The following is a 26,706-nucleotide window of genomic DNA, read 5'->3' as shown; positions in this document are numbered from 1 at the left end:
CTAAATTATGCATGCATAAAAATATAAAACTATATGGATCTATCTCATATGCTGAAATTGATATATACTGAAATTTAGATTGTGATCAAATCACATACCTGTTTCACAATCTTTTTCTTCGAATCTAGATCTGGAAGAGAAGAGATTCTTTCTTAACCATACAAGTGTCCGACCTCTATGAGTATCTACTTAGGATCAGCCTGGAATAGCCCTTTTTAATCTAAATTTTGATTCTTCTAAAATTCAGCCTGCTAAATCTGAATAAAGCTTGGATCGCGATCAACACTTGATCTTTGCCCTTGATCTTCTTCTTCTCCTCTTTTCTAAAATTTTTTCTTGCTTTATGCTGCTACAAAATACCAGCAACCAGCAAATTATGGGATGCCCAACACCTTGGGTGTGGACTCCTTGGGACTCGCATCCCAAGGGATGGGAGTGTAGAATGCCCAAGAGAAGAGAAAGGGAGAGGAAGAGAGGGTGTGGGGAGAGCCTTTTGATGTGATAGGCTACTGGGTTTGATGCTCTAAGAATCTTTAGGGAGGTCTCTTTAAATATGTATGAGGATTGAATCCTATTCAGTTACATAATATAAGTCCTACTTGCATTGGATTTCTTATTAACTTAGGTTATCCAATTTACTTTAGGAGATCCTTTAGGCATCAACAATTGGGACCCTTGCACCCATAATTAGACACCCCAAAATACACCTAAGAGATACCCTATAAGAGAACTAAAAGTCTTCTAATCTATGGACACGTCCAATTTGATCAAATCAAGGTGGCGCCCAAGAAATAACTATCAAAAAAATTAATTAAGGACTTGCACCCTTAATTATATGATTCATAACCTTAGATACCCAACAATTGGAGTCTCATAAATCTAATTCATATAGATTATTAGCAGATAATTAAGTTAGAATTATCTTATCAAATAAATAATTCTAATAAAAAGTGGCTCAATGACCGCACCACCGTCCGATGTATTATGCTGGTAGCAATGAATGATGAGTTCAGCCACAGGTTTGAGAACACCCAGCCACAGGAGATGCTTCAAATGTTGAATGACTCCTTTGGTACGCCCGATGACGTTGAAAGGCACAAAACTAGTTATGCCATTTTTAATGCTCGGATGAGGGATGGGGCCTCAGTCACTGATCATGTACTGTACATGATCGAGATGATTGACCGCCTAAGTAAATTGGGTTTTCCTCTGTACAAGCAGCTCGATAAGGATGCGATCCTTAATTCCTTGCCCAAGTCCTTCCTCCCATTTCTTACTCATTTTCGAATGACAAAGCCTGCAGTAAACTACCACGGGTTGTTGGGGTTGCTGCAAAACTTTGAGAAGGATCACCAGCTCCATAAGGAGTCGGTGAATGTAGTGGGAGGGTCTTCTTCTCGTCGTCGACCCTTTGGGAAGGGGAAGAAGAACAAGAAGAAGAAGAACAAGAAGGTGCAGCCTCATGCTGGGATGGTTGCACAGGGTCAGACCAAGAAGCGCAAGCCTGACCAGAGCCAGACGGAGTGCTTCTTTTGCAAGAAGCAGGGGCATTGGAAGAGGAACTGTCCTCAATACATTGCCTCCCTGGATCCGAACAGGCCGAAGAAGAAGCAAGGTAATTATATGATAACTCCTTGCAATTTTTTTATTTGTGATACTACTGCCTGGGTATTGGATATCGAAAGTCCTTATCATATTTGTAATTCGATGCAGGGTCTACAGGACAGTAGGAGATTTGATGAAGGCGAGAGGTTTCTGAACGTTGGAGATGGAAGCAAAGTTCTAGTTCTAGCTTTAAAAATCATGAGTCTTGTAATAATTCTCATAATATAATTCTGAGTGAATGTCATTATTGTCCAAGCTTTTTATTAAATATTATTTCTGTAGGCCTTTTGGCCATGTACGGTTATGATTTTTTAATAAAAGAAAATATTTGTAATATCATTTTGAATGGTGTTACAATATTTGTTGGATAATTAAATAATAGAATTTACTTACTATCATAGCCTGTTAATGTGGTTCAAAACTTCGGTAAATGCCCTAGAATAGATAATGTGTCAGAAGTCTATCTTTGGCACTGTAGGCTAGGTCATATCAATAAGAACAGGATAAATAGGTTGGCTCAAGAAGAAATTCTTGAACTTGGTGATTGTGAATCACTTCCAACCTGTGAGTCTTGTCTTCTTGGAAAGATGACCAAGTCACCTTTTACTGAAAAAGGTGAGCGAGCCAGTGAACTCTTGGGTCTGGTACATTCTGATGTATGTGGACCTATGAGCTCAAATGCAAGAGGTGGATATTTCTTCTTCATAACCTTCACAGACGACCTATCGAGGTATGGGTATGTCTACTTAATGAAGCATAAGTCGGAGTCGTTTGAAATGTTCAAACTATTCCGAAATGAGGTAGAAAAGCAAACTGAAAAGTGTATTAAAATTCTTTGATCTGATCAAGGAGGTGAATACCTTTCCAATGAGTTTCTAACGTATCTAGGGGAGAATAGAATTCTCTCTCAGTGGACTCCTCCTGGAACACCACAGCATAATAGTGTGTCTGAAAGGAGGAATCGGACCTTATTGGACATGGTTCGATCCATGATGGGGTTTGTTGGTCTGCCAATCTCCCTCTGGGGATATGCGCTCGAATCGGCTTGTTACCTTCTAAATAGAGTTCCGAGTAAGTCTGTAGCCAAAACGCCATATGAGATATAGATAGGACGTAAGCCAGTACTCTCGCACCTTAGGGTTTGGGGGTGTCCGACTTATGTTAAACGTTTAATTACAGACAAGCTTGGACCTAGGTCTGACAAGTATAATTTTATAGGGTACCCAAAAGAGACCAAAAGGTATTATTTCTACCTTGCTGATGAGCAAAAGGTGTTTGTCAGCCTTAAGGCAATCTTTTTAGAAAAAGAGTTCCTTAGTGAAGGAACTGTTGCCTCTAAGGTCGAACTTGATGAAGTTCGATAGATGGAAAAACCGACACATGTTACTGAACCTGAACTGGATTTGATTAGATCAAATCCGGAGCCCATTGATTATGCACCCTTAAGGCGGTCTGGTAGAGTACCACATCAACCGAACAGATACTATGGTTTCTTGGTCCAGGATGGGGATCCTGTCGAACTTGATGAAAATGATGAGGATCCGATCACCTACATGGATGCAATGCAGATACCTGAATCTGAGAAATGGCTAGAGGCCATGAAATCCGAAATGGAGTCCATGAAGGTCAACGATGTGTGGACATTGGTTGACTTATCCGAAGGAGTGAAATCCATAGGGTGTAAGTGGGTCTTCAAGAGGAAGAGGGGCGCAGACGGAAAGGTGGAGACCTATAAAGCCCGTCTGGTGGCCAAGGGATATCGTCAACGTTATGGTATAGACTATGACGAGATGTTTTCTCCTGTGGCAATGCTCAAATCCATTCGGATTATGCTTGCGATAGCTGCCCATCTAGACTATGAAATCTGACAGATGGATGTGAAGACAGCTTTCCTAAATGGAGAGCTGGACGAAGAGGTGTATATGATACAACCTAAAGGGTTCACATCCACAGATGAGTCTAAGGTATGCAAGCTACAAAGGTCCATTTATGGACTTAAGCAGGCATCTCGGAGTTGGAACATACGTTTTGATAGGACGATCAAAACGTATGGCTTCATTAAGAATGGAGAAGAGCCCTACATTTATAAGTGGGCTAATGGTCCAGTAGTAGTATTTCTTGTATTGTATGTGGATGACATTCTCTTAATCGAGAATGATGTCCCTGCATTACAGGGAATAAAGATTTGGCTATCGTCACAGTTCTCCATGAAGGATCTGGGAGAAGCTTCCTACATTTTAGGGTTGAGGATCTATAGGGATAGATCCAAAAGATTGCTTGGCTTATCTCAGTCCACGTACATTGATACTATGTTGAAAAGGTTCAGCATGGAGAATTTCAAGAAATGCTATCTACCGATAGGCCATGGAATTTTTCTCTCGAAAAAGGATTGTTCGACAACACCTCAAGAGAGAGAGCATATGGGTAGGATTCCATATGCTTCGACAGTGGGGTCTATCATGTACGCCATGACATGTACACGACCAGATGTGGCATACTCACTAGGGGTAGTGAGTAGATACCAATCTGATCTAAGGGAGAATCACTGGAAGGTTGTTAAAACCATCCTGAAGTATTTAAGAAATACTAAGGACCAGTGGCTTGTATATGGTGAATCAGACTTGAGACTTATAGGGTTTACAGACTCTAGTTTCCAGTCTGATCGCGATGACAGCAAGAGTGTGTCAGGATTTATTTTTACTCTTAATAGTGGGGCTATCTGCTTGAAGAGTTTCAAGCAGCACACTGTGGCTGATTCAGTATGCGAGGCGGAGTATATTGCTGCATCAGATGCTGCCAAAGAAGTGGTGTGACTGAAAAAATTCATCACCGAGCTCGGAGTAGAACCCTCCCTTGTTGGTCCAGTTTTGCTCTACTATGACAACTCTGGAGCCATTGCTCAGGCGAAGGAACCGAAGTTACACCAGCGGACGAAGCATATTCTACGCTGCTACCATCTCATCCGAGAGATCATGGATCGAGATGACGTCGACCTTCAGAAGATCGACGGGAAGGAGAACCTGGCCGACCCATTCACTAAAGCCATTGCGGTGAAGGAGTTCAACGACTATAAGTCGAAGATGGGTATTAGATACTGCACCGATTGGCTTTAGGCCAAGTGGGAGATTGTTGGGAATAGTGTCCCAAAGCCAATCGTCAGCCTGTTGATGGTTGTGCTCCTTTTGTATTAGTACATGAATTATAAATAAATAAAAATTATTTTGATATTTTTTCATCACAAATATTTCATCTTCTAATGAAGTCCTGTGTTGTGGTGAAGTCCTTAGGACTATTTAGACTCGACAAAGGAGGATTTGTCGCTTAGTCCTTAAACCTGTTCGCGATCAAATGATACGTTGTTACCAAGGACGACAATATTTATCGAGCATAGGTCATTGTGTGCCATATGGGTTGGTTGTCCTCATAACCAAGGAGTGTGGAGACACTGGTATGGCATACAGGTGAGATATAATGGTACATCTACACCGAACGTGACCGACTCTGGAGCTATTTCTGCTGTCAAGATTTGCTCTGATGGGATATGAGTATAAATGTCCCTCCGACCTGAGACCGCCACGGTGACTTGCAAGCAACTCACTGCACTTAGGCACTAGACTACCTGAATTTCTAATTCAGTGACGGAAGGCTGCTGGGTGTAGTCAAGTACTTGACTTGTCGGTGCGTGTGTCAAGATGGGATTGACCACTCCAGTTTAGGAGCTATGTACAGTCGTGTTTTAATTTAACAAAACCTTGGCCAGGATAGTCCTAGTGAGGAGTCACAGGACTAATTGAGTTGAGCACGATTTGGATGATCTCATCAGGGTTGATAGTTTAATCCTGAGTCATCCTAAACACAAGGGTCAAAAGGGATGAATTATATGGTAACCATATTCACATAGGTTTTGAATATTGTGATTGTGACTATTTGACCTATCCGATCGTCGGGTACCATTGCTAAATGGTCACTTTGATTAGTACAGGAATTGGTTTCTGTACTACCGGCTTAGGTTCGAACCTGCGGGGTCACACACATTAGAGGTTCCTTTCTGATCTGATGGTTGATTATGAGTCTTATGTGTCTGGGACTCTATGATTGAGAATTAGGATTCTCTGATCATGAGTTCCACACATTTTGGATACCGGGGTCAAAATTTTGAATTTCAAATTTTGAATTTGAAATTTGAACTCTTTGATCAGGGTTTCATATCGATGATCTCTGATGCCTATTTGCCCATCAGATTTGGACTCAATATTTATGAGAGGTTTAATTAGTGATTTGATCGCTAATTAACTCAATTTGATTGAGTAATTATTTTTAGATCAAGTCCAATTGAATTGGATTCAGTTTGGATTGACCCGATTAGGTTAAGTGTTGATCTAATCACTAAGGTGGTTTAGTCCCTGATTTGATCAAGGGTTAGACTTAGTTAATTCTTGATTTGATTAGGATTTTATTGAGCCTAATTAAGTCTAATTGTGTTGGATTTAATCTGGTCTAATTGTGCTTAACCTATTTTAATTAGGTTGGCTCAATTTGAATCAAACCACCTTGTTTTAAATTCTCTGCGCCACCCAACATCCTTGCGCCCATTTGAATTCACGAGAAGAAATTTTCTCATGAATTTTCTTCCACGCATAGCTCTCTCACGCCCATGTTTCTGTGCACCAATTATTTGGATTAACTTGATTTGTTACCCATCCAAATTCAATGGAGTTTTGAATTTGAATGGATAACCAAATAACCGTGCGCCAGCTTATCCTCTTTGGTGCGCCCCATATTCCACACGAGAAATGGTTTCTCATGAAAGTCTCCACACCATCTCTTCTTTCTTGCACAAATGGATGAGGATAAGATTGGTTGACACTTGAATTCAAATTTGATTTGAATTTAAGTGAGCAACCACCTCTTCTTATCCACTCACACGCTTTCAACATCTCTTGCGATGTTTTATAAAATGAGAAAGGGAGGGGGCGTGGGTAATGAAAGAAAAGAAAGAAGAGATAAGGAGCGTGGGGAGGTTCTAGAAAAATTTTGAAGTGTTCAAAATTTACCGAGAGGAGAGAAAAAGGAGAGAGAAGTGGGCGCAGGATTTTTGGTGTGTACCCTAGGGTTTCTACCTAGGGTTTGGGAAGTGAGATTGGTGTGCCACGAGTATCGTGAGTCCACCAAATTTTAGAGAGAGATCCATCAGCCTCTCAACCAATCGTGCAGAAGATCTGGAGCATCCGAGGAGTCGGCACACATCGATCGAAGGAGTTCGATCAACATCAGCCATCAAAAGGGTGAAATAATGAACTAGCATTCATGAGGAGCCGATCAGAAGGGAGCTTCGTGTGGATGATCCGTAGAGGTCAGACACTAGTGTGGCTATGGCGTGATGATCAGAGCCCCCCAACGGTAATCAGATTACGGTGATCGACTACCCGCAAAAGGTGATGTGTTCTGAACACAATACAGTAAAAAGTTTACTGTTTCAAATTTGAATTTCAAATTTAAATGCATGCTGTTGTATCATATTTAGATTCTAGTGTAGGGTTAATTAGTATTAATTAATGAGATTAATTAATAATTAAACTGTAAAATAGTAATTTTGAAAAAGTTTTAAAATTACCATTTTGCCCCTGCACTGAATTTTCGCTTCAGACCCTCCCACAACATTCACCGACTCCTTATGGAGCTGGTGGTCCTTCTCAAAGTTCTGCAGCAACCCCAACAAATCACGGTAGTTCACTGTAGGTTTTGTCATCTGAAAATGAGTAAGGAAGGGGAGGAAGGACTTGGGCAAAGAATTAAGGATCGCATCCTTATCGAGCTGCTCGTGCAAGGGAAAGCCCAGTTTACTTAGGTGTTCAATCATTTCGATCATGTACAGTACATGATCAGTGACTGAGGCCCCATCCCTCATTCAAGCATTGAAAATGGCACAACTAGTTTTGTACCTTTCAACGTCATCAGGCGTGCTAAAGAAATCATTCAATATTTGAAGCATCTCCTGTGGCTGGGCATTCTCAAACCTATGGCTGAACTCATCATTCATTGCCGCCAGCATTATGCACCGAATGGTGGTGCGGTCGTTGAGCCACTTCTGATAAGTATCTCGGACCATCCCTCTAGCGTTCGGGGCTGGCTCCTCAGGTGCCGGATCCGTTACTACATAAAGGATCCGTTCATGCTCAAGGATGATTTTTAATTTTCGATACCAGCTATCGAAATTAGGTCTCATGAGCTTGTCATTATCTAATAATGACTGGAGCGACAGGGTAGTGGCCATAGCTGCATAAAAAAAAATCAGACCTTTATTAGTACATAAATTATTAATACTAAAGATTTGGACTTTAGTCTAAAGTTTCTCCCAGTATTTTTACGAACTGGTAGCCTCAACCTCCAATTCGAGGAATTACTTTAATTTCTTAGTGGGTACTAGAATCCACACAGACCATACACGAGCCTAACTTTGGTTGGTCAACCCATGTACATCTATGGGTAGGTTCATAACCAGTTGTTTCTCTAAACAACTTCTAGTAATTAATTTTGCCCCAAAACCTAATCAGTAGGCTTTGGCCTCCACCGAAAAGATCTGGTTAGGTCCAACCATTAACATGACTTGATTTGGTGAATCTGACCAATAAATGATCAGGCCCGACTTTGACCGGCCAACTTGACCACCATCAGAAAGACTCAACCAAATGATCATATTATGAATGTTAATTCCATTAGTCAATAAGCACTAGGCCTTAGGGCCTCCAGTGATTATTAAACTAATGGACTCATTATCACTCACTTAATAGAAGATTATGACTTAATTATCACTATAACTTAATCATTTTTAGGGACCTAATAATTTTTGAGGATTTTATTAAAGGATAGAAGAGAAGAAATTAACCAGCCAATTTCAATCCTCCCACTGACTTCACCAAGTCAGATTAAAAAGGATTTAATTAAAGTTTACATTAGTAGCACCTAAATCAGTCACACTGATTTACCTAATGACATGGGTGAGCCCTAATCATCAAGTGATCTAATCAAAATCTAACTCACTAGGTTGGCCAGGTAAGTGCGATCAGTGGAAGGGATATGCCATTAACTCGTCAGAGATCGAATCAATACGAGTAGCTCCCTGTTAAAAACCACTGGTCAGACTGTCGAACTTACCTTAGACACCAACCGGTTCATTAGTTTTAATTTGATCAACTTAGTAAATAGGGATCCACCACGTAGCCATGAACTAAGTCCACCTTGGTCTAGTTAAAGACATGGACCCATTCAACTACAACTATTGGAGTTGAGTCTAGAGTGTCCTTGACCTAATCTAATTCAACTTTTGATTAGATTTGACCAATTACTCTAATTTAGTCCATTTCTTTAAGCTAACCTTAGGTCTAACCCAATTATGGACCTAATCCATCTAACCCATTGACCCATAAGTTTATGCAATTGTCTTAGGTCGTAATTCATAATTCTAGACCAACTAGACAATACTTAATTCTTTTAATTAAGTATTTGGACTGATGGGTCAGGGTTTGGCATTTCAAAAATAATTTTCAAATTTAAAAAGTTTTATTTTCTGTTCACCAAATGTGTTGACTCATTTCACAAACTGATCAGCATATTTCATAAACAGCAATCCTATTGCTAATTACATAACAGAAAATAACTCAATCAAATAAATCATGAATATTTTTTTAGATCTAATCTAACACATTCATGATAAATTTTATAATTGAACCTTTACAATTAAGTCCTTTCGCTGCTTCGTCTGCATGGGATATAATCGCTCGGCACCCCTACCGCCATAGGAGAACTCCATCGAATAGGAGGAGAGGGCCTTTAAACCCTATTTTTCTCCTATGATCGGATGACCATGGCAACCAACCGAATTAGACTACTTGCTACTTGGATCAAGTATATCTAAATATATCAATTTTAAAATTTAAAATTTAAATTTTAAATTTCAAATTTTGAATTTTAAATTTCAAACAAATTTTAAATTTCGAATTTCAAAATTTTGAATTTTAAATTTTAAATTTTAAATTTAAAATTTCAAATAAATTTCAAATTTTAAATTTTAAATTTAAACTTTTAGATTACTACTTAATCTACACATACAAATATATATCATATTTTAGAACCTGGCTCTGATACCATTTGTGGTGAATTTCAGTGCAGGGGTAAAACGATAATTTTAAAACTTTTTCAAAATTATAATTTTATAATAAAAATTATTAATTAATCTAATTAATTAATATATATTAACTCTATACAAGGATCTAAATATGATATATATAGCATGTATTTAAATTTAAAATTTAAACTTCTACAATAAATGTTTTACTGTTATGTGTTCAAAACACATTACCTTCGTGCAGGTAGTTGATCGCTGCAGTCTGATCATCATCGAAAAGGTATGATCATTGCAATGCAGCCACACAGTATGTCTGACCTCCACAGATCATCCACACGAAGCTTTCGATCTGATCGGCTCCTCACGAATGCTAGTTCATTGCAGAACCCTTTCGACGGCTGATGCTGATCGAACTCCTTCGATCGGTGTCTGCCGACTCTTCGGATACTCTAGATCATCAGTAAAGGTACTTAAGAGGTTGATGAAGCTCTCCCTAAAGTTTAGTGGGCTCACAACACTCGTAGCTCACCTTCTCACTTCCCGAACCCCAGGCAGAAACCCTAGGGTACTCTCAGAAAAACCTTGCGCCCTTTCTGTTTCTTTCCTTTTCTCTTCTTTTCTTTTCTTTTCTCACGCAAAAGGCCTTTCTCATGCCACCCTTTTTCTCTTGGATCAGATCTTGCATGCCCCACCTTCTCTCTCATTTTAAAATAGTGCAAGACCGCATCTTTTCAGCATTTTCACTGCGTGAGAGGATAAAGCTAGGTGGTTGCTCACTTGAATTCAAATCGAATTTGAATTCAAATGCCAACCAACCTATCCTTATCCACTCAACGCGTGAGAAGAGAAGGGACGTGGGTTCTTTGTGCGTAGAAAATTTACACGAGAAACTTTTTCTCGTGTAGAGAATGGGGCGCATAAAAGGATAAGGTGGCACATGGATTAGTTGCCCATTCAAATTCAAACATTATTTGAATTTGAATGGCCAACCAACCTTATCATTATCCACACAAGTGGCGCACAAGGGAGGGCGTGGAAAGGCTTCTGCATGGGAGAAAATTTATGAGAACTCATTTTTCATGAATTCAAATAGGCGCAGGTGAGGTGAGGTGGCACAGGGAGATAAGTCAAGGTGGTTTCAAATATTAAATCAACCTAATTGAACCAACCTTATTAAAATAGGTTAGGCACAATTAGACTAAGTTAAACCCAACACAAATAGGCTTAATTAGGCTCAATAAAATTCTAATCAAATCAAGAATTGACTAAGCCCAACCCTTGATCAGATCAGAGACCAAACCACCTTGGCGATTAGGTCAACTCTTAACCTAATCGGGTCAAATCCAACTGAATCCAATTCAATTGGACTTGATCTAAAAATAATTACTCAATCAAATTAAGTTAATTAGTGATCAAATTACTAACTAAATCTCTCATAAATACTGAGTCCAAATCAAATACACAATCAGGTATCAAAGTCCATCGATATAAAATCTTGATCGAAAAGTCCCAAACTAGTGGAACTCTTAACCCCGGTATCCAAAATGTGTGAAACTCATGATCAGAGAATCTTGATTCTTGATCACAGAGTCTTAGACATGTAGGACTCAGAGTCTCCAAGTATTAGGACTCTTGGTCGAAGAGTCTCGGTCCAGTGGGAATCTTCACCAGCCATCAGATCAGATAGAAATCTCTAATGTGTGTGATCCCGCAGGTTCGAACCTAAGCCGGTAGCACAGGAACCAATTTTTGTACTAATCGAAGTGACCATCTAGCAATGGTATCTAAAGTTCAGATAGGTCAAATAGTCATAATCGCAACATTCAGAACCTACGTGAATATGGTTACTGTATAATTCATCCCTTTTGACCCATGTGTATAGGATGACTCAAGGTTAAACTGTCAACCCTGATCAGATCATCCGAATCATGCTCAACTCAAACAGTCCTATGACTCCTCACTAGACTACCCTGGCCAAGGTTTTGCTAAATTGAATCACGACTGTACACAACTCCTGAACTGGAGTGGTCAATTTCATCTTGACACACGAACCGACAAGTCAAGTACTTGACTACACCCAGCAGCCTTCCATCACTGAATTAGAAATTCAGGTAGTCCAATGCCTAAGTGCAGTGAGTTACTTGCAAGCCACTATGGCAGTCTCAGATCGGAGGGACAGTTATACCCATATCCCATCGGAGCAAATCTTGACAGCAAAAAAAGCTCCAGAGTCGGTCACGTTCAGTGCAGATGTACCCTTATATCTCATCTATATGCCATACCAGTGTCTCCATACTCCTTGGTTAAGAGGATAACCAACCCATATGGCACACAATGACCTATGCTTGATAAACGTTGTTGTCCTTGGTAACAACGTATCATTTGATCACGAACAGGTTTAAGGACTAAATGACAAATCCTCCTTTGTCGAGTCTAAATAGTTCTAAGGACTTCACCACAACACAAGAGTTCATTAAATGATGAAACAATTTGTGATAAAAAATATCAAAATAACTTTTATTAATTTATAATTCATATACTAATACAAGAAAGAGCACAACCATCAACAGGCTGACAATTGACTTTGGGACACTATTGCCAACATAAAGTCCATATATTTAAGCTTGATTAATTCATGTACTAATTAGGTCTGTGTTTTTCTTTCTTTTTTGAAATCGTTAGTAATTTCTCGCTCCACTCATTGTTTGACAAGGATGAGCTTATTGGACCCAACTTTGATAGCCAGTATCAGAAGTTGAATAACGATCTTGAGCCCAATCTAGCTAAAATGTTTAGGACTGAATTGAGTCAAGTAGACTATGACCCAAATAGGCTAAAGAGAAATGAGCAATTAATTGCTAATCAAGGTGCTTATATGATAACACCTTATAATTTCTCTATATATGACACTACTATCTGGGTATTAGATACCAAAAGTTCAATTCACATATGCAATTCATTGCAAGGACTTCAAGTTAGTAGAAAATTTAAGAATGATAAAAGATTCTTAAATGTGGAAGATGGAAGTCAAGTTTCAATCTGGACTTTAGGAGTCATCGAGCTTATTTTCAAGTCTAATAATGTCATTTTAAGTGTTTGTCACTATTGTCCATCTTTCTTGATGAATATAATCTCTATTAGTCTTTTGACCAAAGATGATTATAATTTATCAATAAAAAATGATTATTATGATAGCATTATGAATGATGTTATAATAATATAAAGATAATTAAGAAATAGCATCTATGTATTGTCACAGCCTATGAGTGTAATATATACTCCAAATAAATGTCCAAAGTTAGATAATGTCACTGATGCCTACCTTTGACATTACAGACTCGGTTATATTAACAAAAGAAGAATAAAAAGATTAGCACAAGAGGGTATCCTCAATATCAATGATTGTGAATCATCGTCGATCTGTGAGTCTTGTCTTCTTGAAAAGATGACTAAGTCACTTTTTACTGAAAAAGGTGAACGAGCTAGTGAAGTTCTAGGTCTAATACATAATGATGTTTGTATACCTATGAACAATAGTGCTAGAGGAGGGTATAGCTATTTCATTACATTCACAGATGATCTATCTAGATATGGGTATGTCTACTTGATAAAATATAAGTCCGAATCATTTGAAATATTCAAACAATTTCGTAATGAAGTAGAGAAATAAACTAAAAAATATATTAAGACACTTTGATCTGACCGAGGGGGTGAATACCTTTCCAGTGAATTTCTGACATATCTTGGAGAGAATGAGATTTTCTCACAATGAACTCGTCTAGGGATACCACAGCATAATGGTGTCTCAGAAAGAAAAAATTGAATCTTGTTGGACATGGTTCGGTCCATGATGGGATTTGCAAGGCTATTGATCTTCTTTTGGGGATATGCACTTGAGATAGCTTATTTTGTGCTCAATAATATTTTGAGCAAGTCAGTTAGTAAAACACCATATGAAATATGGTCAGGACGTAGGCCAAACCTCACTTATCTTAAGGTCTAGGGGTGTCCGACTTATGTCAAATGATTACAAATCGACAAGCTCGAACCTAGGTCCGATAAGTATAATTTTGTAGGGTATCTCAAGAAAATAAGGGGATACTACTTTTGAAAGGAGTATGCCCTATAAGCCAATCAAAATATGCAATTTGATGGATATTCTTTTGTCTCCCAATAACTCATGTGCTGATTTTTTAAATAAAGGCATTTATTTCATCATATGCTGCGTCTTATTTAATTTTAAGATTATGATGAACCCCATAAATTAGGGCTATGGTTTTAGGGTTATGATGCGATCATACCAGTGAGACCTAAAATCTTAAAATCTTAATTTTAAATATTCCTAGTCGATGGAACATTAAGTAGGAGATCAATATTTTTGGTAATATTGGTACGTCCTGTGTATGCTCAGTGGAGAGGGTAATTGATCTCATAATTACTTGTGTATGACACTAATACAAGGATGTAAGTGCTCATTAGAGAATGGGTTCACTGAATTGATTCAATTAGAGAACATCTGATGGAGTCTTATCTACATGTCGACAGATGTTTCTCTTAGTGGGAGTTGTGCATGTAAATCTTTTGACCTGAGACTGCCATAGAATCTTATATGCATGAATCCATATTTTGGATCATACTCATTCATGATTTAATCATGTATGGGGTGTTCTGGATATGGTGGATTGCCTATGAAGGTTGTGAGTAGGTCAATATGGAAACGATCACTCCTAGTAAGAGGAGATCGCATCCTATCTGCTTCGATCGAATGGTGATTCAGGAAGACTTTGATCAAAGCATGATAAAATATTAGAAATGATTTTTAATATTTTATAAATTGAATCATCATTATTTGATCGAAAAAAATATGAATATAAAATTGGGTTTGACATTTTTTCATACCTAAAGTTATATTCGGGTTGCAGGATGATCGTAAGATCAAGTTGCACGGTAACTTCCCATTGAAGGGTATTTTTGGTATTTTCATCAAAATTCTATATCTTTCAGGTAGATACGATAGGTTGCTAGATGTCAATCATGTCTTGTGAGTTCGATCAGATTAAAGAGTTTAATATGATCATCAATTAGAAGTTGTTATGATTGATCGAAACGGGTTAGCTCGATTTGACCTAAATCGGCTCGATTGTGTTCTAACTAGATTAGGTTAAATTGCACCCAGACTCACTGCTGGCTAGATGTGAAACCCAATGGGTTACACACAAAGAAAATTGATCATGGGTTTAATTGGATTTAACCATGTTTGCAAGTTGAACATGCTAGCACATGTTGCAAACCCTAGCATCTAGATTCGAATCGGATTCGAATCGGTTCTGATTTGGGCTAATTAGATCCAATTAGAGTCAAATTAAATTTGGCTAGTTAATTGGGTTAACCATTTGTTTAATTACTTAACACTTGGCTATTTTTAATTTCAAACCCATGCACCTGAGACTCTCTCTCTTGGCGCATGAGTTTTTGGTCCATGCACATGTGACACATGGTGCATGGATGAGTGTTGGCGCCCCTTGCTTGGAATTATCCATTTTTCTTCCATGTTTTTTTTATTCTATGAGGCTTTCAAATCTCTTAGAAGGTGCCTAAGAGTCCTTCTGTATCTGAAACACTCTGTAGAATATTTGTGGGAAGAGATAAGGATGAAATCCCATCCGCCACCCCTTGGAAGCACCCCTTGGACCAAGTCAAATGGAGAGATAGTTTTGACTTTTCCATGCCCTCCTCTCTCATGCACCCACCCTGATGTTGGTGCCCTCTCTCTTGGCCATTGGATGGGCTTCCTTCCAGATCCAAAGGCTATGAAAAATGGTGCCAATAAGAGAAGCATTGCGACTTCTCATGTGAACACCGTAAGTTGAGTATGAAGAGTCCTTCTGCCTCAAGGCGCCTCTTCAACCCAACTTTGATGTACACATGGCATTCTATACTCTGATGGGGCATGAGAAAATGGGAGGAGGCATGAGATGCTTTGTGTGTGGGCATGGGATGCTTGGTTTGCACCCCTACGTGCAATATAAATAGGGGTGCACACCTAGTGTCCAAGACATCCAATTCTCCTTTTCTTTTTTTTAGAATAGGCTCCTCTTGTCCAATTTTTCTTATTCTTCTTCTCTAGCCTAGACAAGGTCCCGATAGAGGACAAGAAGTCTTCCAAAAGGCTTAGAGAATTAGAATAAAAATTAAGGTGACAAGGAGCAAGAAAGAAAGGCAAGGAAAGGTTCAACAGGGTGACAGCAAAGCCAATAAAGGAGGTTCTGCCCAAATAGAAATTAAATTCTGAAAAATAAGAATTTAATTGCAGAAAAAATTTAAAAGGTGCTAGAGGGTTGATCGAGTCCCTGTGTGGATCAATGTTGGAGGGTGAACACGTGGGCACCTGGTGGAAACCCTGACGGACTACTGCTTGCAATCGAGCACAAATAAGGGTTTAGCGATTGTAGGTATGTTTCTATACCTTATATTCTGATATTAATGCATATTAATATGGTTTAAATTCTAATAAGGTGTTCCTGCAGTTAGGTTTTGGTTTATGATTTCATATTAAATGCTTTGAAATCCATGCTTCTGCTCTGTACACCAAAACCCTATAGTGGTATCAGAGCAAGCTTGTTAGATTAAATCATATGATGTTATGTTTATGATTTAATGGCAATATTATAAATATGATATGATCATATTTTATAATGTTTGCATGATAATGAATATGATAAGTTCATATTCATTATTTCATAGTTAAATTATGATGTTTATAATTATGGAATGTTACCTCATCATATTGAATTGTGTTCACTATGATGCTTGTTTATTTTAATCATACATGTTGATATAACATGATTGGTTTATTCATGTATTCAATATGATTTAGAAATTAAATGTGCATTGAGACCTGAAAAGCCCTCTATTAAAATGATATTAAGTTGTAGTGTAATTAACCAATAGCAAAACCAGTCTAGATGTCTAATTGATCAATCGGTGTCTAGGAAAGTGGTTCATGATTGGTAAAGAGAATGTGGTTTCTAATTGATTCTGTTGTCTGATCTGGCCAATTTATTGGGGTCTAAGGAAAGCAACGGGGGGACCCCCACCTCTCTCCCACTTACTTGGCTGATTAGATTAATTTAATTCTTGGCTGGGTTGCTTAGTGTTGTATTCACTACATTAAGGCCTTCCTTCATGCTAGGATATTATTATGTCATGAACCATATTAGGTTTGTTGTGAAACCACAAGACCAATTATGGAAACTTATGTAATATTGTTTTAGTGCATTAAGATGCTTACAGCATTTTTGAGTATACTGCTTTGTTGTGTAACCACAAGAGCAGTTATATTTCATTTTGACTGTATTGAAATGAAGGGTCCTACTTAACTAAAATATTATGGTTTATTGTGCAAACACAAGGCTATTAATGTTTTAGAGGCCAGGATTATATTGAGAATTGCATAAGATGCAATTGGAAAGAATTTCCTACCTTTAAACTTATAAAAGGTTTGTTGTGCAACCACAAGATCTTTTATAAGCAATTAGGGTCTCAATCCCACTAAGAAAATCAATTAGGATTTTCTCGATCATCATACTAGACGGTCATGATGTTCAATAAAATAGTGGGAGACATAATTAAATTAAAGTCCTAATTTAATTGTGCATATCATCTTGAGTTGTTTGCTTATGTAATGTTTTTTATTATGTAGATTAAATGGCTTCTTCACTTTTACTTCGCTCCATTTTGGATACAAATAAATTGACTGGTCCAAACTATGTGGATTGGTTGAGAAACCTTAAAATAGTACTCAGCCAAGAGAAACTTTCTTACATCCTCGATACCCCTGACCTTGAGCCAGTTGGGGAGGATGCCACAGAGGAAGAAAAAGCCACATATAGGATGTGGCAAAATGATTCATTAACTGTCAAGTGTATCATACTGGCCTCTATGACAAATGAATTGCAGAGGCAGCATGATAGCATGGACACTCATTCCATATTGCTCAATTTAAAAGAGTTTTATGAAGAGCAGAGTAGGACTGCTAGATATGAGATATCTAAACAGTTATTCCATACCAGAATGGTAGAAGGATCATCCGTGCAAGACCATGTTTTGATGGTAATTGACCTGATCACTCGATTAGGTCAATTAGGTTTTGTTATGGATGGGGAGTTGAGTCAGGATCTGATCCTGCAATCACTTCTAGAATCATTTTCTCAGTTTGTCATGAACTATCACATGAACAAACTGAATACTTTCTTGCCTGAGCTGTTAAATATGCTCAAGACAGTAGAGAGCCATATCAAGAAGGATAAGGCTCCTCTTCTTCTTGTGGATGGGATCTCTAAGAAGAAGGCAGGCAAAAAGGGTTCTAAAAAGAGGCTGAACCCTAAAGGTGGCATAAATAAGAGGAAGAAAGGAAAGAAGACCTCCAGACTGTTGACCTGCTTTCACTACAGCAAGGCAGGTCATTAGAAAAGGAATTGCAAGGCTTACCTTGCAACTGTGAAGACTGGTGCAAATAATGCACCAAAAGGTATGTATGAGATACACACAATATTATCATTAGATTCTTTCATATCAAACTCTTGGGTATTGGATACCGCCTGTGGTTTTCATATCTGCAAATTATTGCAGGGGCTGTAGAAAATTAGAAGTTTGAAGGAGGGAGACTTCAAGCTCTACGGTGCTGGAGGAGAGTCCATCCTAGCAGAAGTTGTAGGGACAAATATTTTGAAGTTTTCTTCTGGAAAGATCTTAGAGCTAACAAATTATTATTACATGCCTAAGATCATTAGAAATATTGTATCTGTGCCCTTGTTGATAAAACAAGGTTATCAAATATATGTAACGAGCAATGGTTGCTCGATTGAATTTTCTAATGAAATAATTTGTCATGGCATTTTTAACATTGGTTTGTTGACTCTATATTTGAATGATAATATTTTTCATGTTGATGAAAATAGAAAGCGTAAAAGAGATGATATAAATAATACCTTTCTTTAGTATTGTCGACTTGGTCATCTTAGTGAGACTAGGATTAACAAGTTGTACAAAGAAAAGTTCTTTGATCCTTATGATTATGAATCATTAAGAACATGTGAATCATGTCTTATGGGTAAAATGACCAAGACTCCATTTAATGGACATGGAGAAAGGACAACTGAGTTATTAGGACTTGTACATATAGATGTATGTGGGCCTATGACAACTCAGGCCAGAGGTGGATACTCTTATTTTATTACTTTTACAGATGATTTATCTAGGTTTGGATATGTGTATCTTATGAAACATAAATTCGAAGCCTTTGATAAATTCAAAGAGTATCAAAGTATGGTCGAAAAATAAACTGGAGAAAGTATAAAAATCCTTCGATCTGATTGAGGAGGAGAATACTTATCCAGTGAATTTTTAGACTATCTTAAGGTAAAAGGAATTATCTCTGAATGGACACCTCCTTATACACCATAATTAAATAGTGTAGCTGAAAGGAGGAATCATACCTTATTAGATATGGTACAATCCATGATGTGCTTCACTGAATTACCTATTTCCTTCTGGGGTCATGCTTTAGAGACCAAAATCAATATCTTGAATAGAGTACCTTCTAAATCTGTATCTAGCACTCCATATGAAATATGGAGAGGTAAAAAATCTAATCTTAAATATTTTAAGATATGGGGATGTCCAGCATATGTCAAAAAAAATTTTGGACATAAGCTAGATGCTAGAGTAGATAAATATTTGTTTGTAGGATATCCTAAGGATAGTATAGGATATCTATTCTACCACCCTACTGAACAAAAAGATTTTGTAAGTAGGCATGCCACTTTCACGGAGAAAGAATTTATCCTAGAAAGAGGCAGTAGAAGAAATATTGAACTTAATGAAGTTCAAGAAAAACAAATAGATGTTTCTCAATCAAATAATCACATAAATAAGGAAAAATCAAAACACATAACTCCTATCCACAGGTCAGATAGAGTGCGACATGCACCTATAAGGTATGGGTTCATTATTGAGAATAATGAAGCCCAAGTCATTGAGAATGATGAATCTTTGACCTATACGAAAGCTATCATGAGTAAGGACTCAGACAAATGGCAGGATGCCATAAAATTCGAGATGGACTCCATGTACACCAACAAAGTGTAGACTTTGGTTGATGCACCAGAAGGGGTAAACCCTATTGGGTGCAAATAGGTCTATAAGAAAAAGATTGGAGCAGATGGTCAAATAGAAACCTATAAAGCTAGATTAGTGGCTAAAGGTTTCAGGCAAAAACAAGGTATTGATTATGATGAAATATTTTCACCTATTGCCATGCTCAAATCTATTCGGATTATGCTTGCAATAGCAGCATACTATGATTATGAAATATGGTAAATGGATGTTAAGACCGCCTTCTTAAATGGTTTTCTAGAAGAGGAGGTCTACATGTCACAGTCAGAGGGTTTTGTCTCAAATGATAGACCAAATCAGGTATGCAGGCTTAAGAAATCCATTTATAGATTAAAGTAAGCCTCAAGGAGTTGGAACATCCGCTTTGATTTAACAGTCAAAGAGTTTGACTTCATCAAGAATGTGGATGAACCATGTATATACAAGAAGACTAGTGGGAGTGCTATAGTTTTCTTGGTTCTGTATGTGGATGACATACTCCTCATTGGGAATGATATCCCAATGTTACAATCAGTCAAGTTATGGCTATCTAATAAGTTTTTCATGAAGGACTTGGGAGAAGCATCCTATATACTTGGAATTAAGATCTATAGAGATAGATTTAAAAGGATGCTAGGCTTATCTCAGTCTAAGTACATTGATTTAATACTGAAAAGGTTCAGTATGGATGGGAGTAAAAGAAGTTACTTACCCATGAGTCAAGGCATACATCTCTTTAAGAAGATGTCTCCTAAGACACCTGAAGAGAGAAATAGAATGAATTCTATTCCTTATGCTTTGACTGTAGGATCAATTATGTATGCTATGTTATGTACCAAGCCTGATGTTGCTTATGCCTTAGGCATAGCCAGTAGATTTCAAGCTGATCCAGGTGAGGATCATTGGAAGGCTGTGAAAAAAATTTTAAAGTACTTGAGAAGGATTAAGGATATTTTTCTAATATATGGTGGATCTGATCTTAAACTAGAAGGATATTCTGATTCTAGTTTTCAATCAAACCCAGATGATAGCATGTCAATTTCAAGGTATGTCTTTACTTTGAATGGTGGAGCGTGAGTTGGAAGAGTTTTAAGCAGCAGACTATAGCTGACTCAACCACAGAGTCAGAATACATAGCTGCAAGTGAAGCCGCCAAGGAAGCTGTCTGGATGAAGAAGTTCATCATTGAATTGAGTGACGTTCCTAAGATTGAGAACCCAGTACCACTTTATTGTGATAATACTAGAGCGGTTGCTAAAGCAAAGGAACCACGGTCTCACCATAAATCAAAGCACATTTTGAGATGCTTCCATCTCGTTCGGAAAATAATTGAAAGACAAGATGTTGTTGTTGAACGAGTAGACACAAAGAACAACATAGCAGATCCGTTCACTAAAGCTCTACCACAGCAGCGGTACGATCGCCACCTCGATTGTATGGGGTTAAAATATAAGGGCAATTGGCTTTAGTGCAAGTGAGAGATTGAAAGGAGTATGCCCTATAAGCCAATCAAAATATATAATTTGATGGATATTCTTTTGCCTCCCAATAACTCATGTACTGATTTTTTAAATAAAGGCATTTATTTCATCATATGCTGCATCTTATTTAATTTTAAGATTATGATGAACCCCATAAATTAGGGCTATAATTTTAGGGTTATAATGCGATCATACCAATGAGACCTAAAACCTTAAAACCTTAATTTGAAATATTCCTAGTCGATGGAACATTGAGTAGGGGATCAATATTTTCGATAATACTGGTACATCCTGTGTATGCTCAATGGAGAGGGTAATTGATCTCATAATTACTTGTGTATGATATTAATACAAGGATGTAAGTGCTCATTAGAGAATGAGTTCATTGAATTGATCCAATTAAAGAACATCTGATGGAGTCTTATCTACATGTCGACAGATGTTTCTCTTAGTGGGAGTTGTGCATGTAAATCTTTTGACCTGAGACTGCCACAGAATCTTATATGCATGAATCCATATTTTGGATCATACCCATTCATGATTTAATCATGTACGGGGTGTTCTGGATATGGTGGATTGCCTATGAAGGTTGTGAGTAGGTCAATATGGAAATGATCACTCCTATTAAGAGGAGATCGCATCCTATCTGCTTCGATCGAATGGTGATTCAGGAAGACTTTGATCAAAGCATGATAAAATATTAGAAATGATTTTTAATATTTTATAAATTGAATCATCATTATTTGATCAAGAGAAATATGAATATAAAATTGAGTTTGACATTTTTTCATATCCAAAGTTATATTCGGGTTGCAGGATGATCGTAAGATCAAGTTGCACGGTAACTTCCCACTGAAGGGTATTTTTGGTAATTCTATCAAAATTTTATATCTTTCAAATAGACACGATACGTTGCTAGACATCAATCATGTCTTGTGAGTTCGATCGGATTAAAGAGTTTAATACGATCATCAATTAGAAGTTGTTCTGATTGATCGAAACGGGTCAGCTCGATTTGACCTAAATCGGCTCGGTTGTGTTCTAACTAGATTAGGTTAAATTGCACCCGGACTCACTGCTGGCTAGATGTAGAACCCAATGGGTCACACACAAAGAGAATCAATCATGGGTTTAATTGGATTAAACCATGTTTGCAAGTTCAACATGCTAGCACATGTTGCAAACCCTAGAATCTAGATTCGAATCAGATTCGAATCGGGTTCCGATTTGGGCTAATTAGATCCAATTAGAGTCAAATTAAATTTGGCTAGTTAATTGGGTTAACCTTTTGTTTAATTACTTAACATTTGGCTGTTTTTAATTTCAAACCCATGCGCTTGAGACTCTCTCTCTTGGTGCATGAGTTTTTGGTCCATGCGCATGTGACACATGGCGCATGGATGAGTGTTGGCGCCCCTTGCTTGGAATTATCCATTTTTCTTTCATATTTTTTTTATTCTATGAGGCTTTCAGATCTCTTAGAAGGTGCCTAAGAGTCCTTCTATATCTGAAACACTCCGTAGAATATTTGTGGGAAGAGATAAGGATGAAATCCCATGCGCCACCCCTTGGAAGCGCCCCTTGGACCAAGTCAAATGGAGAGATAGTTTTGACTTTTCCACGCCCTCCTCTCTCATGTGCCCAACCTGATGTTGGTGCCCTCTCTCTTGGCCATTGGATGGGCTTCCTTCCAGATCCAAAGGCTATGAGAAATGGTGCCAATAAGAGAAGCATTGCGACTTCTCATGTGAACACCGTAAGTTGAGTATGAAGAGTCCTTCTGCCTCAAGGCGCCTCTTCAACCCAATTTTGATGTACACATGGCATTCTATACTCTGATGGGGCATGAAAAAATGGGAGGAGGCATGAGATGCTTTGTGTGTGGGCGTGGGATGCTTGGTTTGCACCCCTACGTGCAATATAAATAGGGGTGCACACCTAGTGTCCAAGACATCCAATTCTGCTTTTTTTTTTTTTTTAGAATAGGCTCCTCTTGTCTAATTTTTCTTATTCTTCTTCTCTAGCCTAGACAAGGTCCTGATAGAGGACAAGAAGTCTTCCAAAAGGCTTAGAGAATTAGAATAAAAATTAAGGTGACAAGGAGCAAGAAAGAAAGGCAAGGAAAGGTTCAACAGGGTGACAGCAAAGCCAAGAAAGGAGGTTCTGCCCAAATAGAAATTAAATTCTGAAAAATAAGAATTTAATTGTAGAAAAAATTTAAAAGGTGCTAGAGGGTTGATCGAGTCCCTGTGTGGATCAACATTGGAAGGTGAATACGTGGGCACCTGGTGGAAACCCTGACGGACTGCTAATAAGGGTTTAGCGATTGTAGGTATGTTTCTATACCTTATATTCTGATATTAATGCATATTAATATGGTTTAAATTCTAATAATGTGTTCTTGGAGTTAGGTTTTGGTTTATGATTTCATATTAAATGCTTTAAAATCCATGCTTTCACTCTGTACACCAAAACCCTACAACTTTTACCTCCCTACTGAACAAAAGATATTTGTCAGCAGTAAGGCATACTTTTTGGAAAAGGAGTTTTTTAGTGAAGGAACAAGTACCTCTAAAGTTAAGCTTGATAAAGTTTGATGGATAGAAGAACCGACAACAGTGACTGAATCTGAATCAAATTTGATAAGATCAAATCCAGAGCTTGATATACAAACATCCTTAAGGTGATCCGATAGAGTACCGCATCAGCCCAACAGATACCTAGGTTTCTTGATTCAGGACAGAGATCTTGTTGAGCTCGATGAGAACAATGAGGAACCAGTCACCTATATGGATGTAATGCAGAGGTCCGACTCTGAGAAATGGTTTGAAGCTATGAAATCTAAAATAGAGTCCATGAAGACCAACAATATATGGACATTGGTTGATTCACCCGAAGGGGTAAAACCCATAGGGTGTAAGTGGGTCTTCAAAAGGAAAAGAGGTGCAGATGGGAAGGTTGAGACCTATAAAGCCTATCTGATTGTCAAAGGATGTCATCAACATTATGGTATTGAATATGACGAGATGTTCTCTCCTGTGACAATGCTCAAGTCTATTCGGATCATGTTTGTGATAGTAGCATACCTGGACTATGAAGTCTGGCAAATGAATGTGAAGACATCTTTTCTAAATGGAGCACTGAATGAAGGGTTGTATATGATGCAACCTGAAGGGTTCACATCTACAGACGAGTCCAAGGTGTGTAAGCTTCAAAGATCCATTTATGGATTGAAGCAAGCATCTCGAAGTTGGAACATACATTTTGGTAAGATGATCAAAACGTATGGCTTCATTAAGAATGGAGAGGAACGCTATATATATAAGTGAGCTAATGGTTCAGTAATTATATTTCTTATTTTGTATGTGGACGATATTCTCTTAATCAAGAATGATGTCCTTGCATTACAGAGAATAAAAATATGGCCGTCGTCATAATTTTCTTTGAAGGATCTGGGAGAAACAGCCTACATCCTAGAGATGAAGATTTATAGAGATAGATCTAAAAGGCTACTCAGATTCTTCCGATCAACGTATATAGATACCATGCTGAAACGATTCAGCATGAAAAATTTCGAGAAAGGCTATTTTTCGATAGGCCATGAAATTTCTCTCTTGAAGAAGGATTATCCGACAACTCCTCAAGAGAGAGAGAGCGTATGAGTAAAATTTCATATGCCTCGGTAGTGGGTTCTATAATGTATGCCATGACATATACAAGACTGGATGTGGCATACTCACTAGGAGTAGTGAGCAGATACCAATCAGATCCAGATGAGAACCATTGAAAGGTTGCAAAAACCATCCTTAAGTATTTAAGAAATACTAAGGACCAGTGGCTCGTTTATGAGGAATCTGATTTGAAACTCATGGGATACACTAATTCTAATTTTTAGTTAGATTGTGATGATAGTAAAAGTATGTCAAGATACATCTTTATCCTAAATGATGGAGCTGTCTGCTAGAAAAGTTCTAAGCAGCACATCATAGCCAATTCTGTTTGTGAGACAGAGTACATCACGGCATCCAATGCTGCAAAGAAAGCTATATGGCTGAGAAAGTTCATCATCGAGCTTAGAGTGGCATCCTCTATCGATGGTCCAGTTTTGTTTTATTGTGATAGTACTGGAGCCATAGCTCAAGCAAAGGAGTCGAAGGCACATCAGCAGACAAAACATATTCTGTGTCGCTACCACCTTATACGAGAGATCATGGATCGAGGTGATGTCGACCTTTAAAAAATTAATGAATAGGATAATCTGGCCAACCTATTATCTAAAGATCTTGCGGTAAAAGTGTTCGAAATCATAAAATGAAGATGGATATACAACACTGTACCGATTGACTTTAGTACAAGTGGGAGTTTTTGAGAAATGTATCCCAAAGTCAATCGTCAGCTTGTTGATGGTTATGCTATTTGATATAATTGTATATGAATTAATTAATAAAATATTTATTTGATAATTTTTATCATAAATTTTTATATTTTCTACATCGAACTTCTGTGTTATAATGAAAGTCCTTAGGACTATTTTAAATCGATAAAGAAAGATTTATCGTTTAGTTCTTAAATGAGTTCGTGACCAAATGATATGCTATTACTAGGATGATAGACATACCAAGTGTAGGTCATTGTGTGCCATATAGGTTGGTTATCCTCTTAACCAAAGAGCGTGGAGTGCTGGTATGGCATGCAGGTGAAATGTAGGAGTACATTTCACTGAACGTGACCAACTCCAGAGCATTCTGCTGTCAAGAGTCACTCAAAAAAGATATGGGTTTAAGTGTCCCTCCGATCTGAGATCACCACGGTGACTTACAAGCAACTCACTGTACTTTGGTGCCAGACTATCTAAATTTCTAATTTAGGATCGAAAAATTTTTGGGCACAATCAAGTACTTATGAAGTCGGTGTGTGAGTCAAGATGGAATTGACTACTCCAAGAGATTGGAGAGAATACTTTGTATTTCAATTTAGTAAGACCTTAACCAAGGCAATCTTTATGAGAAGTCATAAGATTTATCAGGTTGAGACATATAATGGATGTACTGTCAAGAGTTGATAGTTTAAACACAAAGTCATCCTAACATCAAGGGTCAAAGAGATGAATTATATGGTAACTATATCCAAAAATACTTTTGAATGTTGCATTGCATACATTCGACCTATCCAGACGTCGGATACCATTACTAGATGGTTACTTCGATTGGTACAAGAATCAGTTCTTGTGCTATCGACTTAGGTTTGAACCTATGGGGTCACACATATTAGAAATTTCTCTCTGATCCATGGCTAATCTGAAGAGTATCAGTGAACGAGGACTCTAGTGAAGAGTCCCAC

The sequence above is a fragment of the Elaeis guineensis genome, chromosome 6 (assembly GCF_000442705.2).
Source record: "Elaeis guineensis isolate ETL-2024a chromosome 6, EG11, whole genome shotgun sequence".
Lineage (NCBI taxonomy): Eukaryota > Viridiplantae > Streptophyta > Magnoliopsida > Arecales > Arecaceae > Elaeis > Elaeis guineensis.
Note: the sequence above shows the minus strand (reverse complement) of the source record.